This window comes from Narcine bancroftii, chromosome 2 (assembly GCF_036971445.1).
Source record: "Narcine bancroftii isolate sNarBan1 chromosome 2, sNarBan1.hap1, whole genome shotgun sequence".
Classification (NCBI taxonomy): domain Eukaryota; kingdom Metazoa; phylum Chordata; class Chondrichthyes; order Torpediniformes; family Narcinidae; genus Narcine; species Narcine bancroftii.
In genome coordinates, this window is record NC_091470.1 from 243586341 (window position 1) to 243606825 (window position 20485).

Here is a 20485-nt window from a genome sequence, read left to right on the forward strand (position 1 = left end):
ATCAAGTTGGTTAAGTTAATCTTGAGGAGGGCTTCATAGAATCTATCTGTGATAGTTTTCTGATTATCAAACCTACAAGGGACAATGCCATCTTACATCTGGTTTGGTCCAATGAGAGAGGTAAAATTATTGATCTTGTAGTTAAGAAAAAGAGAATTTTTCATACAAATGGAGGGTGCAGTAGTCTGATCTAAAACTAGTGTGTGATGCCGAAACAGGGAGACTACAACAGAGTGAGGGAGGAACATAAAAACTGCAGATTTTCTTGAGCAGACAAAGAATGATTGGAGGAACTCATCAAGTCAGATAGCATGCATGGGTAGAAGTGGTCATTCAAAATTAAGATAAAATAAGAAAAAATACAGATATAAAGGGGGAAGTGTTGTTATCTATATCAATAATCTGGATGATAATTTGGTAAAGTGGATCAGTAAGTTTGCAAATGACGCAAAGATTAGAGGTTTTGTGGACAGTGACGGTTTTCAAAGCTTGCAGAGGATCTGGACCAACTAGAAAAATGGGCTGAAACATAAAGGATGGAATTTAATGCAGACAAGTGTGGGGTGTTGCATTTTGGAAGGACACACATGGTAATTAGTAGGGCACTGAGGAGTGTGGTAGAACAGAGGGATCTGGGAATACAGATTCATAATTCCCTGAAAGTAGCATCACAGGTGTAGAGGGTTGTAAAGAGAGCTTTTGGCATATTGGCCTTCATATATCAAAGTATTAAGAACAGGAGTTGGGGATGTTATGTTAAAGTTGTATAAGACATTGGTGAGGCCAAATTTGAAGTATTGTGTGCAGTTTTGGTCACCTAACTACAGTAAAGATATCAATAAGATAGATTGCAGAAAAGATTTACTAGGATGTTGCTGGGACTTCAGGAACTGAGTTATAGGGAAAGGTTAAACAGGTTAGGACTTCATACCCTGGAGCGCAGAAGAATGAGGGGAGATTTGATAGAGGTATTTAAAATTATGAGGGGAATAGAGAGTAAATATCGCTAGGCTTTTTCCACTGAGGGCAGGTGAGATACAAATCAGAGAACATGGATTAAGAGTGAAAGGGGAAAAATTTAGGGGAAACATTTTGGGAAATTCTTTTATCAATATTTTATTTAAAAATTTTAACCATACATGCATTCAAATATATTTCATAATACAGATAATATATTAAGTATCAAATACATGATGATAATACCCCAACACCCCCACCCCTCCTATAGTCTTAAGAAAAGATGAAAAGAAAACTAGATACATTAATGATTTGGAGAAGGGGACAGGGTACAGCTTATTAAAGTAAATGCAATTAAGCCCTCCCATTCTTCTTATCCTGCCACTTGATTTGATTGATTTATCCTCTAATGGTGGTCCAAGCCATTACAATTTCATCCCATGCTTCTTAGTTGAGATTTGTATCATGCAGAGTTGGTGATCTATCTGCTTTCAAAGCCAGCAAATATTTTAATATTTCCTCCTTGCTGTGTTTATCCTATCAACTCTTCAACAGGACCGATAGAAAATGATGCTGGGGAAATTGTAATGGGTTGTAAACAGATGGCAGAGAAGCTTAATCAATATTTTGCATCTGTCTTCTCCGTGGAAGACATTAGTAATATCCCAGACAGACAGAGGCTTCAGGAAGTAGAGTTAGATTCAGTTATGGTTACTAGAGAAATTGTGCAAGGCAAACTAAACAGATTAAAGATTGATAAGTCTAGGCCGGATGAGGTGCATCCATGGGTTTTGAAAGCGGTGGCTTTGGAGATTGTAGATCCATTGGCAATGATCTTCCAGAAGTCGATAGACTCTGGAGAGATTCCAGAGAATTAGAAGGTCGCAAATGTGGTTCTGCTGTTTAAGAAAGGTGGGAGACAGAGAAAAGGAAACTATAGGCCGATTAGTCTGACGTCAGTGGTTGGGAGGATATTAGAGTCAATCCTCAAGGATGAGGTGATTAAATACCTAGAGATGCATGACAGGATAGGTCCAAGTCAGCATGGTTTTTTAAAGGGAAGATCCTGCCTGACCAACTTATTAGAGTTTTTTGAAGAAATCTCAAGTAGGATAGATAAAGGAGAGGTTGTGGATGTTATCTATTTAGATTTTCAAAAGGCTTTTGATAAGGTGCCGCATATTAGGCTGCTAAATAAGATGAGGGCCCATGAATTACAGGAAAGTTATTAAACTGGATAGAGAAGTGGCTGATAGGCAGGAAGCAAAGGGTTGAAATTAAGGGTTCTTGTGCTGGATGGCTGCCTGTAACTTGTGGTGTTCCGCAGGGGTCGGTTTTGAGGCCGGTGCTGTTTACAATTTATATTAAATTTTTCAATTGTGGTATAAATAGTTTTGTGGCCAAATTTGCAGATGACACCAAGATACTGTAAAGTTGTAGAAGGATATAGACAGATTAGGAGACTGGGCAAAATTATGACAGATGAGATTCAACATAGAGAAATATACAGTTATATACTTTGGCAGTGGAAACAAACAGGCAGAATACTGTTTGGATGGGGTGAAAATTCATATCTCGGATATGCAAAGGGACCTGGGTGTCCTCGTGCAAGGAAACCTAAAAGTTAATGACCAGGTAAAATTGGTAGTGAAGAAAGCAAATGCTATGTTGGCATTCATTTCAAGAGGAATAGTGTACAAGAGTAAAGAGGTGTTGATGAGACTCTATGGGCACTGGTGAGGCCTCATTTGTGTGCAGTTTTGGGCTCCCTATCTTAGAAAGGATGTGATGTTGTTGGAGAGGGTGCAGAGGAGATTTACTAGGATGATTCCTGGAATGCAAGGGGTTATGTATCATAGTCTGAAAATTAAAGGCTATCCATATAAAACAGAGATTAGAAAGAACTTCTTTAGCCAGAGGGTTGTGGATCTGTGGAACTTGCTGCTGCATACAGCAGTGGAAGTGAGATCACTGGGAGTATTTAAACAAGAAATAGACAAGTATCTCATTAGTAAGGGCATCGAGGGATATGGGGAAAAGGCCGGTAATTGGAACTAGTGTAGAGTAGTTTAGTGTATTTATACGGAACAGACTTGATGAACCTAATGGCCGCTTCTGTTCCTTTGTCTTGTGATCTTGTCTTGTGATTAATCTCCTCATTTCCTTTACTGCTATTATGCTTCCAACCTAATACCAAATTAGCTTAAAGTCTCATCACAGAAATGCTGAAGGAAATCAACATGTCTCAAAGCATCCATTGGGGGATATATTACTGATGATTCGGGCATAAGCCCTTCCTCAAGGTATAGAAGGCTATTTCCCTCTTTCTGATCTGATGCAATCCATCCAAACAAATCTTTTTCAACTTTTTCATGCAGCTAAAATTTTCTTGACGAATCCCCTTTGCATCCCCAGTTACAACCTTTCTGCAATGTGGTGGCATGGAATTCAAAATGTGACATAACTATATATACAGTTCTGTAATAACCCAATAGCCCTTATTGTTTCTCAGCTAATAAAGGAAAGAATGCTTTTGTCTTTTTTAACCACCTTTTTGACCTATGCTTTAAGGATCTGTGAACCTACACTTCAAGGTTTATTGGTTTCAGAGTACCACTGAATATACTCCTATTTGATTGTATATTACCCTGCCTTATTGCACCTCCTAAAATTCATTACTTCACATTTTTCTAGATTAAATTCCATTTGCCTCTGTTAGCCCAACTATGTTCCTGCATTCTTAAGCTTTCTTCCTCTGTCAACAACAGTCTTACACAAGGTGCAAATTTTCTTTTGTTGTACTCATCACATTTATTAGTTCATTGGTAATAGAGGAAGGTGGTTCTGAGCCTTGTGACTGAGCCTTTTCAGTCACAAAAGCACCCTTCTAACAGTCGACTACTCAAGAGCACTGTCTTCTTTATATTTCTTGTTACCTTCAAAAAAAAGATTACCGTTCTTTTTTTTAAATTTTTTATTTTTCACACCATAAACCACACTGACCAAGATACATACATTTTCTTTTTCAAATATATACAGTGTCATTTTCTCCTCCCTCCCTCCTCCCATCCCACCCTCCCTACCTCCCCCCCCATTCATTTAAAGTACAAAATCTAAGACACATTAAACCAGTCAAACAATGTTGTCATTCAATAAAAATAAACAAGAAATTCCACTGAGTCAATTCTTTTTATTTCCTTCTCCTTTCATTAATTTAGGTGATAGATGTCCCCGGTAGGTTTTCTCTATTGTGTTTCATGTATGGCTCCCATATTTGTTCAAATATTTCAATATTATTTCTTAAATAATATGTTATTTTTTCTAATGGAATACATTTATTCATTTCTACATACCATTGTTGTATTCTCAAATTATCTTCCAATTTCCAGGTTGACATAATACATTTTTTTGCTACGGCTAGAGCTATCTTAACAAATCTTTTTTGTGCACCATCCAAATCAAGTCCAAATTCTTTGTTTTTTATGTTACTTAGGAGGAAGATCTCTGGATTCTTTGGTATATTGTTTTCTGTTATTTTATTTAATATCTGATTTAGATCTTCCCAAAATTTTTCTACTTTCTCACATGTCCAGATTGCATGAATTGTTGTTCCCATTTCTTTTTTACAACAAAAACATCTGTCAGATACTGTTGGATCCCATTTATTTAACTTTTGAGGTGTAATATATAGCCTGTGTATCCAGTTATATTGTATCATACGTAACCTCGTATTTATTGTATTTCTCATCATTCCAGAGCATAACTTCTCCCATGTTTCCTTCTTTATCTTTATATTTAAATCTTGTTCCCATTTTTGTTTAGTTTTACCATTTGTTTCCTCATTCTCCTTTTCTTGCAGTTTAATATACATATTTGTTATAAATCTTTTGATTATCATTGTATCTGTAATCACATATTCAAAGTTACTTCCCTCTGGTAACCTCAGACTACTTCCTAATTTGTCCTTCAAGTAGGATCTCAATTGGTAATATGCCAGCACTGTATCTTGAGTTATATTGTATTTATCTTTCATTTGTTCAAAGGTTAAGAATCTATTTCCTGAAAAACAATTTTCTATTCTTTTGATCCCTTTTTTCTCCCATTCTCTAAAGGAAAGGTTATCTATTGTAAAAGGGAGTAACTGATTTTGCATCATTATTAGTTTTAGTAATTGGTAATTTGTTTTATTCCTTTCTACATGAATCTTCTTCCAAATATTGAGCAGATAATGTAATACTGGAGAACTCCTACGTTGTACCAATTTTTCATCCCATTTATATAATATGTATTCAGGTATCTTTTCCTCTATTTTATCTAGTTCTAATCTAGTCCAATGTGGCTTTTCCCTTGTTTGATAAAAATCTGATAGGTATCTTAATTGTGCGGCTCTATAATAATTTTTAAAGTTTGGCAATTATAAGCCTCCTTGTTTTTACCATTCTGTTAATTTATCTAGTGCTATCCTCGGTTTCCCCCCTTTCCATAAAAATTTCCTTATCATTTTCTTTAACTCCTTGAAGAATTTCTCTGTCAAGTGTATTGGCAATGCCTGAAATAGGTATAGTATACTTGGGAAAATGTTCATTTTAATACAGTTTATCCTTCCTATTAGTGTTAGTGGTAAATCTTTCCAATGCTCTAAATCGTCCTGTAATTTTTTCATTAGTGGATAATAATTGAGTTTATATAGATGGCCGAGATTTTTATTTATTTGTATACCTAGGTATCTTATTGCTTGCATTTGCCATCTGAATGGTGATTCCTTCTTAAATTTTGAGAAATCCGCATTATTCATTGGCATTGCTTCACTTTTATTTACGTTAATCTTGTAACCCGACACTTCTCCATATTCCTTCAATTTCTTATATAATTCTTTTATTGATAGCTCTGGTTCTGTTAAGTATACTATAACATCGTCCGCAAATAGACTGATTTTATATTCCTTATCTTTTATTTTTATCCCTTTTATATTATTTTCTGTTCTTATCAATTCTGCTAGTGGTTCTATAGCTAACGCGAACAATAAGGGTGATAGTGGGCATCCCTGCCTTGTTGATCTGCTTAAATTGCTTTGATATATATCCATTTACTGTCACTTTCGCCAATGGCCCCTTATATAATGCTTTAATCCAATTAATATACTTCTCTGGTAAACTGAATTTTTGCAATACTTTGAATAAATAATTCCATTCTACTCTGTCAAAGGCCTTCTCTGTGTCTAAAGCAACTGCTACTGTTGGCGCTTTACTCCCTTCTACTGCATGAATTAAGTTATTAAATTTACAAATATTGTCTGTTGTGCGTCTTTTTTTAATAAATCCAGTTTGGTCTAGATTTACCATTTTAGGTACATAATCTGCTAATCTGTTTGCTAATAGTTTAGCTATTATCTTATAATCTGTGTTAAGTAATGATATTGGTCTATATGACGCTGGTGCGAGTGGATCTTTCCCTTGCTTTGTTATTACTGTAATTATTGCTGTTTTACATGAATCTGGTAAGCTTTGTCTTTTGTCAATCTGGTTGATTACTTCCAGGAGGAGAGGAATTAATAAATCTTTAAATGTTTTATAGAATTCTATTGGGAATCCATCCTCTCCTGGTGTTTTATTATTTGGTAGTTTTTTTATTATCTCTTGTATTTCTACTATTTCAAATGGTTCTGTTAATTTATTTTGTTCCTCTATTTGTAATTTTGGTAGTTCAATTTTAGTTAAAAATTCATCTATTTTGCCTTCTTTCCCTTCGTTTTCAGTTTGGTATAATTGTTCATAGAATTCTCTAAAGTTTTCATTAATCTCCGTTGGATTATATGTGATTTGTTTGTCCTTTTTCCTTGATGCCAATACCATTTTCTTAGCTTGTTCTGTCTTAAGCTGCCATGCTAGAATTTTATGCGTTTTCCCCCTAGTTCATAATATTTCTGTTTTGTCTTCATTATGTTCTTCTCCACCTTATATATTTGTAGTGTTTCATATTTTATTTTTTTTATCTGCCAATTCTCTTCTTTTAGATGTATCTTCCTTCATTGCTAATTCTTTTTCTATATTTACTATTTCCCTTTCCAACTGCTCTGTTTCCTGATTGTAGTCCTTCTTCATCTTATAACTTATTATTTGCCCTCTAATGAATCCTTTCATTGCATCCCATAGTATAAACTTATCTTTCACTGATTCTGTATTTATTTCAAAGTACATTTTAATTTGTCTTTCAATGAATTCTCTAAAATCCTGCCTTTTAAGTAGCATGGAGTTTAATCTCCATCTATACATTCTTGGAGGGATGTCCTCTAACTCTATTGTCAATATCAAGGGTGAATGGTCCGATAATATTCTAGCTTTATATTCTGTTTTTCTTACTCTATCTTGCATACGAGCTGATAACAGAAATAGGTCTATTCTTGAGTATGTTTTATGTCTACCCGAATAATATGAATATTCCTTTTCCTTTGGGTGTTGTTTCCTCCATATATCCAAAAGTTGCATTTCTTGCATTGATTTAATTATAAATTTGGTTACTTTGTTCTTTCTGTTAATTTTTTTCCCAGTTTTGTCCATATTTGAATCCAAATTCAGGTTGAAATCCCCTCCTACTAATATGTTCCCTTGCATATCTGCTATCTTCAAAAAGATATCTTGCATAAACTTTTGATCTTCTTCGTTAGGTGAATATACATTGAGTAGATTCCAAAACTCCGAATATATCTGACATTTTATTATTACATATCTCCCTGCTGGATCTATTATTTCCTCTTCTATTTTAAATGGCACATTTTTACTAATTAATATAGCTACTCCTCTTGCTTTTGAATTATATGATGCTGCTGTTACATGTCCTACCCAATCTCTCTTTAATTTCTTGTGCTCCAATTCAGTTAAATGTGTTTCTTGCACAAATGCTATATCAATTTTTTCTTTTTTCAGTAAATTTAGCAGTTTCTTCCTTTTAATTTGGTTATGTATTCCATTAATATTTAAAGTCATATAGTTTAACGTAGCCATTTTATACTTTGTTTATCTTCCCTTTCCGTTTCTCGATCATTACCTTTCCTTCTTATCCATTTCTGTTTTCTTGTTTTGAACCCTTTATAAGACAACATTCCTAAAACATCAAACATTTTCCTTATTTTCCTACTTAAAACTTCTTTAACCCCATTCTCCCCTCCCCCTCCTGAGTTGCCCTTTATCCCTTGCCGGCCAACCACATCTGCCCTCTCCATTTGGATTTGCGAATTCACTCGCAAGCGTCAACTGATTTTGCAGTGACCATAACTCCTCCCCACCCAGCCCCCCCCCCCCGGAAAAGATTTCAATTTTCATATATAACAAAAGTCACTCTTTTAATTCCCTCATTATTCCCTCTATTCCCTTATTAATTCTTATCTATACTCTATATATTTTCCTCTAAATACGGATACACTCATGTATACACATATACATACACACCTATATATATATATATATATATATATATATATATCTTTGGCTTGGCTTCGCGGACGAAGATTTATGGAGGGAGTAAAAAGTCCACGTCAGCTGCAGGCTCGTTTGTGGCTGACCAGTCCGATGCGGGACAGGCAGACACGATTGCAGCGGTTGCAAGGGAAAATTGGTTGGTTGGGGTTGGGTGTTGGGTTTTTCCTCCTTTGCCTTTTGTCAGTGAGGTGGGCTCTGCGGTCTTCTTCAAAGGAGGCTGCTGCCCGCCAAACTGTGAGGCGCCAAGATGCACGGTTTGAGGCGTTATCAGCCCACTGGCGGTGGTCAATGTGGCAGGCACCAAGAGATTTCTTTAGGCAGTCCTTGTACCTTTTCTTTGGTGCACCTCTGTCACGGTGGCCAGTGGAGAGCTCGCCATATAATACGATCTTGGGAAGGCGATGGTCCTCCATTCTGGAGACGTGACCCATCCAGCGCAGCTGGATATAATATATATATATTATATATATATACACACATACATATAGTTCGTGGTCATTTTTACACTCATTACATGTCTTCATCTCTCTGCTTGTTTTGTTGTTGTTCTGCAAATTTTCGTGCTTCCTCTGGATCCGAGAATAGTCTGTTTTGTTGCCCTGGAATAACTATTTTAAGTACCGCTGGATACTTTAACATAAATTTATATCCTTTTTTCCATAAGATTGTTTTTGCTGTATTGAACTCCTTCCTCTTCTTCAGGAGTTCAAAACTTATGCCTGGATAGAAAAAAAATTTTTGACCTTTGTATTCCAGTGGCTTTTTGTCTTCTCTTATTTTCTTCATTGCTTTCTCCAATATATTTTCTCTTGTTGTATATCTTAAAAATGTTACTAAAATGGATCTTGGTTTTTGCTGCAGTTGTGGTTTCGGGGCTAATGTTCTATGTGCCCTCTCTATTTCCATTTCTTCCTGTAATTCTGGTCTTCCTAGGACCCTGGGGATTCAATCTTTTATAAATTCTCTCATATTCTTGCCTTCTTCATCTTCCTTAATGCCCACTATCTTTATATTATTTCTTCTATTATAGTTTTCCATTATATCTATCTTCTGAGCTAACAGCTCATGTGCCTCTTTAACTTTTTTATTAGATTCTTCTAATTTCTCTTTTAAGTCCTCCACTTCCATTTCTACGATTATTTCTCATTCTTCCACATTTTCCACTCTTTTTCCTATCTCTGATATGACCATTTCTATTTTATTCATTTTTTCTTCTGCATTCTTAATTCTTCTTTTTATCTCATTAAATTCTTGTAATTGCCATTCTTTCACTGATTCCATATATTCTTTAAAAAAAGATATATCCATCGTCTTGCCTTTCTCTTCTTCTTCCATTTCTTTCTGTTCTTCTTCTTCTTCTTCCTCTGGGTTAACCATCTGTTGTTTCCTTGTTTTCTTTTTACCCTCTTCTTTCTTGTTGTCGTTATTTTCCATGTTCTGCACCTGTTGCTGTGTTGCAGGTGTCTCTCTCAGCTGTGGAGAACGACTCTGCAGCTGTTCCCCCCTCCTGTCAGTGTGTTTTTTTTTTATGCGCGGTTGCGCACTTTTACTCGGCTCTGCGAGCCATTTTTGTAGTCCCGAGCCCGGGACTTCCACTGACCTGAGGGAGCGGGCTTCTCTCTCCGCGGTGGGCCTCCTCGGACAGGTAAGGCCTTCACCTTCTTCTTCCGACGTTCTTTCATCTTCTCTTCTTCCCGTTGTTTTCGACTTTTGTCTCTTCGCTGCCATTTTCTTCTCACCTTTATTTTTACTTTGTTTTAATTTTTACTCTTGTACCTTTGTGTTTTGTGTGTTTTTTTTCAACTTTTCCAGAGAGGGCTGGAATTCCCTGACCGGCCACTACTCCATCACGTGACTCCTAGATTACCCTTCTTAATGAATCCATAATCACTGAGCCTGGAAAATATATGTATTTTTTTCTGGATTAAGATTCATTTTGTCCCTCAGAATTAATACCAATAATTTGTCCTGCACCAAAGTTAAACTGGACTGAAATTACTCAGTTTAGCCTTCGTTTTTTGAACATCAGTACAACATTAGCAGTCTCCTAGTCTTCTGTTTTAACAAAGGAAAACTGAAAAGTGGTGGTGCAAGCCATTGCAATTTTGTCCCATTCTTCTTTTAGTTGATACTGGTATACATACAAAGCTGATCCATCCGCTTGTAAATCTGGCAGATCTTTTAATATTTATTTATTTTTTAACTGTTTTTACCTATCAAATATGCCAATTCATCAACTAACATATTGGTATCATTCTCCTCTTTTGTGAGGAAAATGACAAAATATTTATTGAAAGTCTTCTGCACCTCCTCCGTCTTGAAACAGATTTGTTATTCATTGCCAAAAAGGTTCTATTTCTTCCTCAGATTTCCTCCTACAATTAGGCAATAATTTGGTTTTTTTTAGTTTTACTTACTGATATATTTTCAATATCAATTCTAAACTTTTCTTATTTTCTCTCTACATTTCCTATATTCTTATAGCCGCCTTCAATATTAAATTGTGTGTTTCACATAAACTGATGTTTATTTTTGCCTTATTTTATCTTCTATGCTGCTTGTCGATCAGGTGCCCGAATTACTCTCTTGAATGCCTATCATTGCAGTGATTTAGCTTGAAGTAGGTATTTCCAGTTAATTACTTTTTTAAAAAAATGGTTATACCTAAATTTGAAACTTTAGTCTCCGTTCTTTTTGGCAGCGATGCATAAATTTGATTAAATTGTAATTATCTCGTGAAAAACGCTACTATTGAATTTGCTTCCACCACATCTCCAGGCACCCTCTGCTTTCCGTGTGAAATATTTGCCCCACACACCTCTTTTAAACCTCCTTGTCCTCACCTGAAACCCAAGTCCTCTAATATTTGATATTGCTCTGGAGAAGATTCTCACTGTTCACACTATCATTGCCTCTCATAATTTTATACAGCTCTATTAAGTTGCCCCTCAGCCTCCTACTTTCCAGAGAAAACAAACTAAGGTTTGTTCATTCTCTTCGCATAACTCATATCCTCTAAACCAGGCAACATTTTTTTTTTCTGAAGCCTCCAGATGCTTCTTGTAATGGAGCAACCACAATTGCATTTTCCATGTGCAGCCTAATCAAAGTTTTAAACTGCTGCAACATGCCCTCCTTATTTTTATGCACAATGCTTTGCCCAATGAAGTCAAGCATACCATGATGTCTTTCTTCTTCCTTCTTCTTTGGCTTGGCTTCGCGGACGAAGATTTATGGAGGGGTATGTCCACGTCTGCTGCAGGCTCGTTGGTGACTGACAAGTCCGATGCGGGACAGGCAGGCACGGTTGCAGCAGTTGCAAGGGGAAATTGGTGGGTTGGGGTTGGGTGTTGGGTTTTTCCTCCTTTGTCTTTTGTCAGTGAGGTGGGTTCTGCGGTCTTCTTCAAAGGAGGTTGCTGCCCGCCGAACTGTGAGGCGCCAAGATGCATGGTTGGAGGCAATATCAGCCCATTGGTGGTGGTCAATGTGACAGGTACCAAGAGATTTCTTTAAGCAGTCCTTGTACCTCTTCTTTGGTTCACCTCTGTCTCAGTGGCCAGTGGAGAGCTTGCCTTCTTGGGAAGGCAATGGTCCTCCATTCTGGAGATGTGACCCACCCAGCGCAGTTGGGTCTTCAGCAGCATGGATTCGATGCTTGCGGACTCTGCCAGCTCGAGTACTTCGATGTTGGTGATGAAGTCATTCCAATGAATGTTGAGGATGGAGCGGAGACAGCGCTGATGGAAGCGTTCTAGGAGCCATAGGTGATGCCGGTAGAGGACCAATGATTCGGAGCCAAACAGGAGTGTGGGTATGATAACGGCTCTGTACACGCTGATCTTTGTGTTTCTTCAGGTGGTTGTTTTTCCAAATGCGCTATTTGCCTTGGCGAGTCTGTTGTCTATCTCTTCGTCAATCCTTGCATCAGATGAAATGGTGCAGCCAAGGTAGGTAAACTGGTTGACCGTTTTGAGTTCTGTGTGCCCGATGGAGATGTGGGGGGGCTGGTAGTCATGGTGATGGAGGACCTCAGTTTTTATCACCTTATCTACTTGCATGGCCACTTTCAATAAGCTTTGGACCAGGATCCCCAGATCCCTCTGCACATCAAAAAACACAAAAGCTGCAGATACTCTCTACACATTAATACTACTTAGGAACCAGACAATTGATTGTGTATATTCTCCTTACATTTGACCTCCTCACACCTGTGCAACAACTCATACTTGTCTGGATTAAATGCCATCTACTATTTCTCTGCCCATATTTATAATTGATGTATATCAGAGTTGGCAAACTGTGGCTCTTTGACATGAGTTTGTGGCTCGCAAGGATATTTTGGCTGTGCAGTGTTAATGGGCGTGGTTGCGATCGCATGATTGTGGCACGTGTGGCTATGTTACCGGCAGGGGAATTCGCAGAGTGTAAGTGTGAGCCAGGCCTTCTGCCCATCCGAGCTCCCAATGCCCCAGCTACCCACCCATCCAAGCACCTGACGCCCCGATCATCTGTCCATCCAAGCTTCTGATGACCCATCCCAAGGCCCTGACTATCTGCTCTCCAGATCTCCTGATGTCCCGACTATGGACTCTTTTTCAATCTTTTCAATAATATTTCATAATTTCTAGAGCATAATAAGAATAGAAATAACACAATCAAAATGTTATGTCCAAGTCTATATAGTATAAGCATCATATATAAATTCTAAAGAATGAAAATGTGATATATCAGAAATAATACCAGGGACTCTCGCCTACTCCCTTACCCCCTGCCCATCCAAGCTCCTGACACCCCAGCTGCCCACCCTCTGGACCTCCTGACGCCCCAGCCATCCACCCTGTGGAGCTCCCGATACCCCAGCCGCATACCCGCTAGAGCTCTTGATGCTCCAGCCATCCACTCTCCAGAGCTCCTGACACCCCGGCTGCCCTCCCATCCAAGCTCCCGGCACCCTGGCTGCCTGCCCTCTGGAGCTCACAACTCCTCAGCCTTCTGCCCATTGAAGCTCCTGGCATCCCAACCACAGACTCACTTGGGCCCCAGTCACCCACCCACCCATCAGTTCTCCCCATATCTTGAATGCGGATTTGCCACCCAGTCCCACCAATCACCCATCCGAGCTACTGAAGCCTTAAATTACTCAGGAACTTAACGTGATTAAAAGTTGTGTGTGTGTAATAATCGATGCCCAAAATTTTATTCTAAAAATTGGTCCACAAAATTCAACTATTACATGAATATATGTTGTGTATATTTTGATATTGAAGTAAATACAAATTAGTAGTTTAAACATTATATAAATGAATAAATATTATTACACACCTATATTTCTTAATATTTATTTTAAAATTTTGTATTAAATTGTGCTTGTAAGAATAAAAACCTATATGCAATATGCAATATTTTTTCATGTCTTGCTGTTCTCAAGTTTGGCCACCCTGTTCTATATCCTTTTGTATTTTTTTTAATTTCCCTCTTCACTGGCAACGGCTCTACCAATCTTTCTATCATTTGCAAATTTACTAACCTACTCACCCACTTTATCATCTAAATCATTTATGTGTATCATGAATAGGGGTCCAAACAGGTCTATGGCAGATGCCATTTCATTGGCTCTGCATGAAACTCTGGAACACTTGGACAACAATAACACATACATCAGGATAATTTTTATTGACTACATTTTGGCATGCAACACTATCATCCCCTTAAAACTAATCAACAAACTCCAAGACCTGGATCTCAATAACCAATGTGCAGTTGGATCCTGGATATCCTCACCTCCAGAAGCCAGACAGTGTGGATTGGCAAGAACATCTTCTCTATAATCTCTATTTGCACCAGAGCACTTGCTCTATTTGATTTACACCCATGGATATGTAGTTTGGTACGATAACACCATATACAAATTTGTTGACAATACCACAGTAGAGGGCTGAATAAAAGGGGGTGATGAGTCAGCATGCAGGAGGGAGATCAAACAATAAACTCTGACTCAATGTCACTGAAACTAAGGAGCTGATTATGATCTTAGGAAGGGAAAGCCAGAGGAGTACAATCAGAGATCATTGGGGGACAGAGGTGGAGAAGGTGAGCAAATTTATATTCCTGGAGGTCTCAATCTCTGAGAAACTTTCCTGAACCCAATATTGCCATTGTGAAGAAAGCACGTTAGTGTCTTGACTTCCTCAGGAGTTTGCAGGGGTTCGGTATGTCATCTGAAACTTTGGAAAATTCCTACAAATATGTGATGGAAAGTGAGGTGACTGGCTACATCACAGCCTGGAATGGGGGCACCAATACCTCTGAGCAGAAAACTCTGCAAAAGCCACTGAACCCAGCCCAGTAGATCACAGGAAAAACTTTCCTTAACATCAAGAACTTGGAACTCTGGCTTTGGAGAGCAGCAATAATCCACACCACCAAGGATAGGCTACTCTCTTGCTGCTACCATCAGGAAGGAGGTATAGGTGTCACAGGACTCATACCTCAAGATTCAGTCATTACTGCTCCCCCTCAACCTTTGGATTCCTGAACAACAGACTCATTCAAGAACTTATACTTTGCTCGTTATTTATTACTGTATATTTATACAGTAAAACCCATGGTATCCTGCATGAACTGTCAGATAAGCAAGTTTTCCGGTTGCTTGAGATTTCCTCTTACAATGCTTAACCAATAAACCTGCATTAAGAATAAACAGTTTAAAAGACAAAAAATACTATACTGTACTTACACTGAACAAATTTCACTTGCATGAATATATAAAGCTTTTTTCAATCATATTCTTTAAAACATTTAAATATCATTGCATCTACAGGTTCATTCTCCTCCACGGAGTTGGCCGAAAGACCAACAATAACATTAAAGAAAATTAACTTCCTCCTCCCAAAGTTTACAGATAAAGCCTTGGTCATATCCTTAATAATATACAATAAAGACTCTTACTACACGTGGATAAGGAGACTCTGTAAGAGAGTCACCCCAATAGTGAGCAGCAACAACCACCTCTTCATCCTGAGCAATGTCATTTTATTCAAACACAACTTTATTCAAACAACTGCTATGAGCAAAGCGCGACCAAGGCCCTCTGCTGGCTGAATATTTGTTCCCATCTTCGCCAAAGGTTTATGTGTTGCTTCAGAGATCATTCACCTTTACAATATTAAACTTTTTTTAAAATCTTATTTATTTGTTTGTTTGTTTTTCTTTGATATTTTTCCAGTTTTTAGAGGTTGATAATTGCTTGAATTTTGGATAACAGGGGTTTTACTGTATTTCTATCTTGCACAATCAGATTATTTACATTTCTTTCTTTTGTTTACATTTGTTTCTTTTTGAGTACAGTTTGCGGTTATTGGAACTAGAGATTCTGCCTGGCCTGCAGGAAAATGAATTTCAGGGTTGTATGTGATGTCATGTATGTATGACAATAAATTTGAACTTTGAACAATGATACCTGTGGGGATATCAGCCCTCCAGCCTGAAAAACTCCACTACTCTATGAGCCAGAAAATTTTGCTTCTAAGTTATTCACGCATCATGCAAATCAGCCTAACATGAGAGATCAACTCACTGCTCTACCCTTATCAAACATCTTTGTCACTTCCTCAAAAAAAATTAGTGAGACATAATCTGCCGTTTAAAAAGCCATGTTAACTATCCCTTATTTGACCATGACTTTCCAAACATGCATAAATTCTATTCCTAAGAATCCTTTCCACTGATGTGAAGCTACCTGGCATATCATTTATTGGATTATCTTTTTACCTTTTCTTGAACAAAGGTAAAACATTAGCTGCTCTCCAATCTCTTCTTGCTGGGGAGGATGCCAAGATCTTTGTCAAAGCCCCAGCAATCCCTTCACTTGCCTCTTTCAACATCTGTGGATATATCCCTTGAGGCTTATGAGACTTTTCTACATTAATGCTTCTCAAGACTCAACACCGCCTCTGTCTTGATCTCAAAATGTCCTAATACATTGACATTTTCCACATTATGGTCCCTGTCACTATCCATGACCTTCTCTTTCATAAACAATGATGCCAAGGCTCATTTAGTACTTCACCCACTTCCTCTGCCTCCTTGCATAAATTTCCTCATTTGTCCTTGAGCAATCCTATCATTTTCTTGGTCACTGTCCTGTTTGTAATTCACATCTAATGGGGATTTTCTTTAATCCTGCTCACCCCATGGCCCCTTTTGGCCATTCTAATGCCTTGCTTGAGTTCTTTCCTGTGATCTTTATATTCCTCCAGGGTCTTGACTGATTGTAGTTTTCTTAACCTTTTTTTTCTTCTTGAGTAAATTCATGACCTCTCTCAGCCTCCAAGGTGCTCTTACTTTGTCATCCTTCTTTTTCCTTTGCACTGGAACATGTCTGTCATAGGTAACAATAGATGGTCCTCAGACAACTACTACATGTCAGTTGTGGGCTTACCTGGTAACAGCTGCTCCCAGTTTCCTACCTCTAGATCCAGTCTAATCCTGTCACAATCTTCCCTCCCCCAATTTAGTACTTTAAAGCCCAAGCTTATCCTTGTCCATAACTATCTTGTGAAAGTTAAGGAAGAGTGATCATTATTTCCAGAATGTTCCCACACTGAAACCCCTATAACTTGGCCAAGTGCATTTGTCCAGTATGGCCTTCCTGGATGGACCATCTCCATGCTGTCTCCGGAAACTTTAATGAACATAGTTGTAACATTGGCACTTTAGAAATTCCAAAAATATTGTGTACTTGTTTTCTTTTACAGAATTCATTTGCTGGCATTTTTGAGTGTTAAGTTTATCGAAAGTATACACTAAAGAGAAAAAAGAATACATATTCACACCAAGTGGTTCAAAATACTTGTATCCCGTAAACAAAAAAATGTATAATTCTGACGAGTGGTACAGGTATTTGATAAAATTCTGAGGGAGCCATTGTTATCTATAGACACAGGGAATGCAGATACTGGAATCTGCAGCATAAAATAAACTGCTGGAAGAACTGTATTTGTGGAGGTTAAGGGATTAATTCTCTAGATCTCTCAGATAATCTTTTGTAAGAAAACTAGCAACAACAGTCCAAAGACAAGAAATATTTTTCATGAAACACCCCAGACAATGAACACTCCCAAACAGAGTATATTTGAGCTAGGGCAATTGTGTCTTAAAGCTATTATTGCTAACCAATTGGCGACCCACAAAAGTAATATAGTTGCTGGTGTATCTTTATTTGTATTCTTTCACCAGTCAAGTGCATTTCTTCTAGTGGTATTTATTTTGATCTTGGAGCAACTGGATGACCTGCATGGAACAAAACAGGAAATTCAAACCTGTAGGAGCACACATCTGAAAACAAACCAATTCATTATCGTTTGAGGTGCTGAATCAAAGAGCACTGCAGCTCAGAAACTGCAGTTCTAGTCTGTGCTGAGCTATTATTCTGTCTAGTCTCACTGACCTGCACTCAAACCATAGCCCTCCATACTCACCCCATCCATGTATCTAAATTTTTCTCAAATGTCATAATTGAGCCTGCATTTACTAATTCAGCTAAGAGCTCATAGAGTAGTGGAGTTTTTCAGGCTGGAGGGCTGATATCCCCACAGGTATCATTGTTCAAAGTTCAAATTTATTGTCATACATACATGACATCACATACAACCCTGAAATTCATTTTCCTGCAGGCCAGGCAGAATCTCCCACCACTCTCTGTGTGAAGAAGTTCTGCCTAATGTTCCCTTTAAACTTCTCCCCTTCACCCATAACCCTGTTGTATCTCACTTAATTTCAGTGGAAAAAGCCTACTTGCATTTACTCTATCCTTATCCCTTATAATTTTGTACACTGCTATCAAATTTCCCCACATTTTTGATTAAAGACCCTTGGTCCTTAAATCAACATGTCGTTTGGATATTGATAAAATTCATGTGCTAGGGTGGCCTTTGGCTGTATGTGGAAATGCTGACATGTGAATCCAAACACTGGAGAAATGATCACCACAAAAATTTCCAAATCTAATATAAGGAAAAGCAATCACTTATCAGCATCCTCTTCTCAGCTACAAGTCCCAGTGTTGAGTCCACACTCAAAACACAGAAACCTGCATAATTGACAGAAGAAGCTCACTACTCCCAAACGACTGACCCATCATACTGCTAGGCAACACCTATCCACTGGTAGTAGAGTCTACGTGTTTCCTATTGATATTATCAGCCATCTCAGAATTGGAATGGAAACCAGTTACCTCAAGGGACTGCTTGAAAAGGTGAATATATTTGCAGAGAAATGAAACACAAATATTCTCTCGTATACTTTGATTGGAGAAAGAAGCTGGTTGGAGCAAAAGAGGTCAGGTGACGAGAGCAGCAGCAGTTAGAATTTAAAAATGGGTAAGACAGCAGCAAGAAGCTGATTGAAGGAAGAAGCTGAATATCCCCATAAAAGTGATGGACTCTGTAGCGGAGCTGTCATTGTCAAGTAAGAGTGGTAAGGCTTGGGCGAGAACAAGTAAGAGGAGAGAAATTGTTGGAGTTGAAGTCAGAAAGGGCGATCCTATTTGAGGAACCAAAAGGATTCAACAGGTTGGCACAGGTAAGGGCAGATTTTTTTAGATATCATATATTATGTTAATCTAGTTGAAGACACTGGGAATGGCAGCCAAGGCAGAGCAATGCTCTTCTTCCAGAATGTAGGTCATCATGGAAGCCAGCAGTATCCCTGACTACTCCATCTGCGAGAAGTGCATCCAGCTGCAGATTGCAGATTCTGAAAAGCTGAGTTAAGGAATTGGAGCTTGAGTTGGATGAACTCCGGATCATTCAGTAGGCAGAGGGGGTGATAAACAGGAGTTTCAGGGACACAATTACACTTAGGAGGGGAGGGTAGATGGTGTTTGTCAAGAGAAGGAAAGGGAACAGGTAGGCAGTGCAAGGAACCCCTGTGACCATCCCCCTCAATAACAAGTATACAATTTTGGATATTGTTGAGGGGATAACCAACCAGGTCCAAGCCATGGAGATCAGGTGTCTGGCACAGAGTCTTTTCCTGTGGCTAAGAAGGGAAGAGAGGAGAAGAGGTGAGCTGTAGTGATGGGGGATTCCATAGTTAGGGGGACAGATAAGATGTTCTGTGGAAGAGATCGAGTATCCTGGAAGGTATGTTGCCTCCGTGGTGCCAGGGTCCAAGATAGCTCACATCAAGTTCACGGCATTCTCAGGAGGAAGGGTGAGCAACCTGATGTGGTGGTCAATGTAGGGACTAATGATGTGGTTAGGAAGGGTGAGAGGTCCTGCAAGGAGAGTTCAGGGAGTTGGGCACTAGGTTGAAGGAAAGGACCCCCAGGGTAGTGATCTCAGGATTGCTAACCATGCCACGTGCTGGTGAAGTTAGAAATAGGAAGATAATGCAGCTTAACACGTGGCTAAAGACATGATATTGGAGGGAGGGCTTCAGATTTCTGGATCATGGGCTCTCTTCCAGGGAAGATGGGATCTGTTCCATTGGGATAGTTTGCATCTGAACTGGAAGGGGACTAATATCTTTCCAGAAAGGTTTGCAAGTGCTGCTCTGGTGGGTTTAAATGAATATTTGCAGGGGGAGAGGAACCAGAGTGCCAGAGCAGATAGAGGAGTAGAGGAGGGAAAAAATGTTAAATTTACATGCACCATTAAAAGTCAACGGGTTGAACATGGTGGAAATGTTCTCAGGTGCATCTATTTCAATGAAAGGAGTATTGTAAGAAAGACAGATGAGCTTAGAGCATGGATTGGCATGTGAATTATGACATTGTGGCCATTAGTGAAACTTGGTTGCCAGACTGGCAGTTCAATATTCCAAGCTTCCGTTGTTTTAGATGCGATAGAATGGGGAAGATAAAGGGAGAAGAGTGGCATTGCTTGTCAGGAAAAATATCACAGCTATGCTCAGGCAGGTCAGACCCGAGGGCTCATCTACTCAGGCTTTCTGATTGGAGCCGAGAAAAGGGAAATGTATGACCACACTCATGGAATTGTATGATGGACCGAGAGAATTGGAGGAGCAAATCTGTAGAGAGATAGCAGACA

At 38.5% G+C, this 20485-nt stretch overlaps 1 protein-coding gene across 5 annotated transcripts in view; it reads left to right on the plus strand.

Annotated features, from left to right (window-relative positions):
* pou6f2 (POU class 6 homeobox 2) overlaps positions 1-20485 on the plus strand; it is a 652592-nt gene that overhangs the window by 346184 nt on the left and 285923 nt on the right. The gene's annotated exons all lie outside the window — the stretch shown is intronic.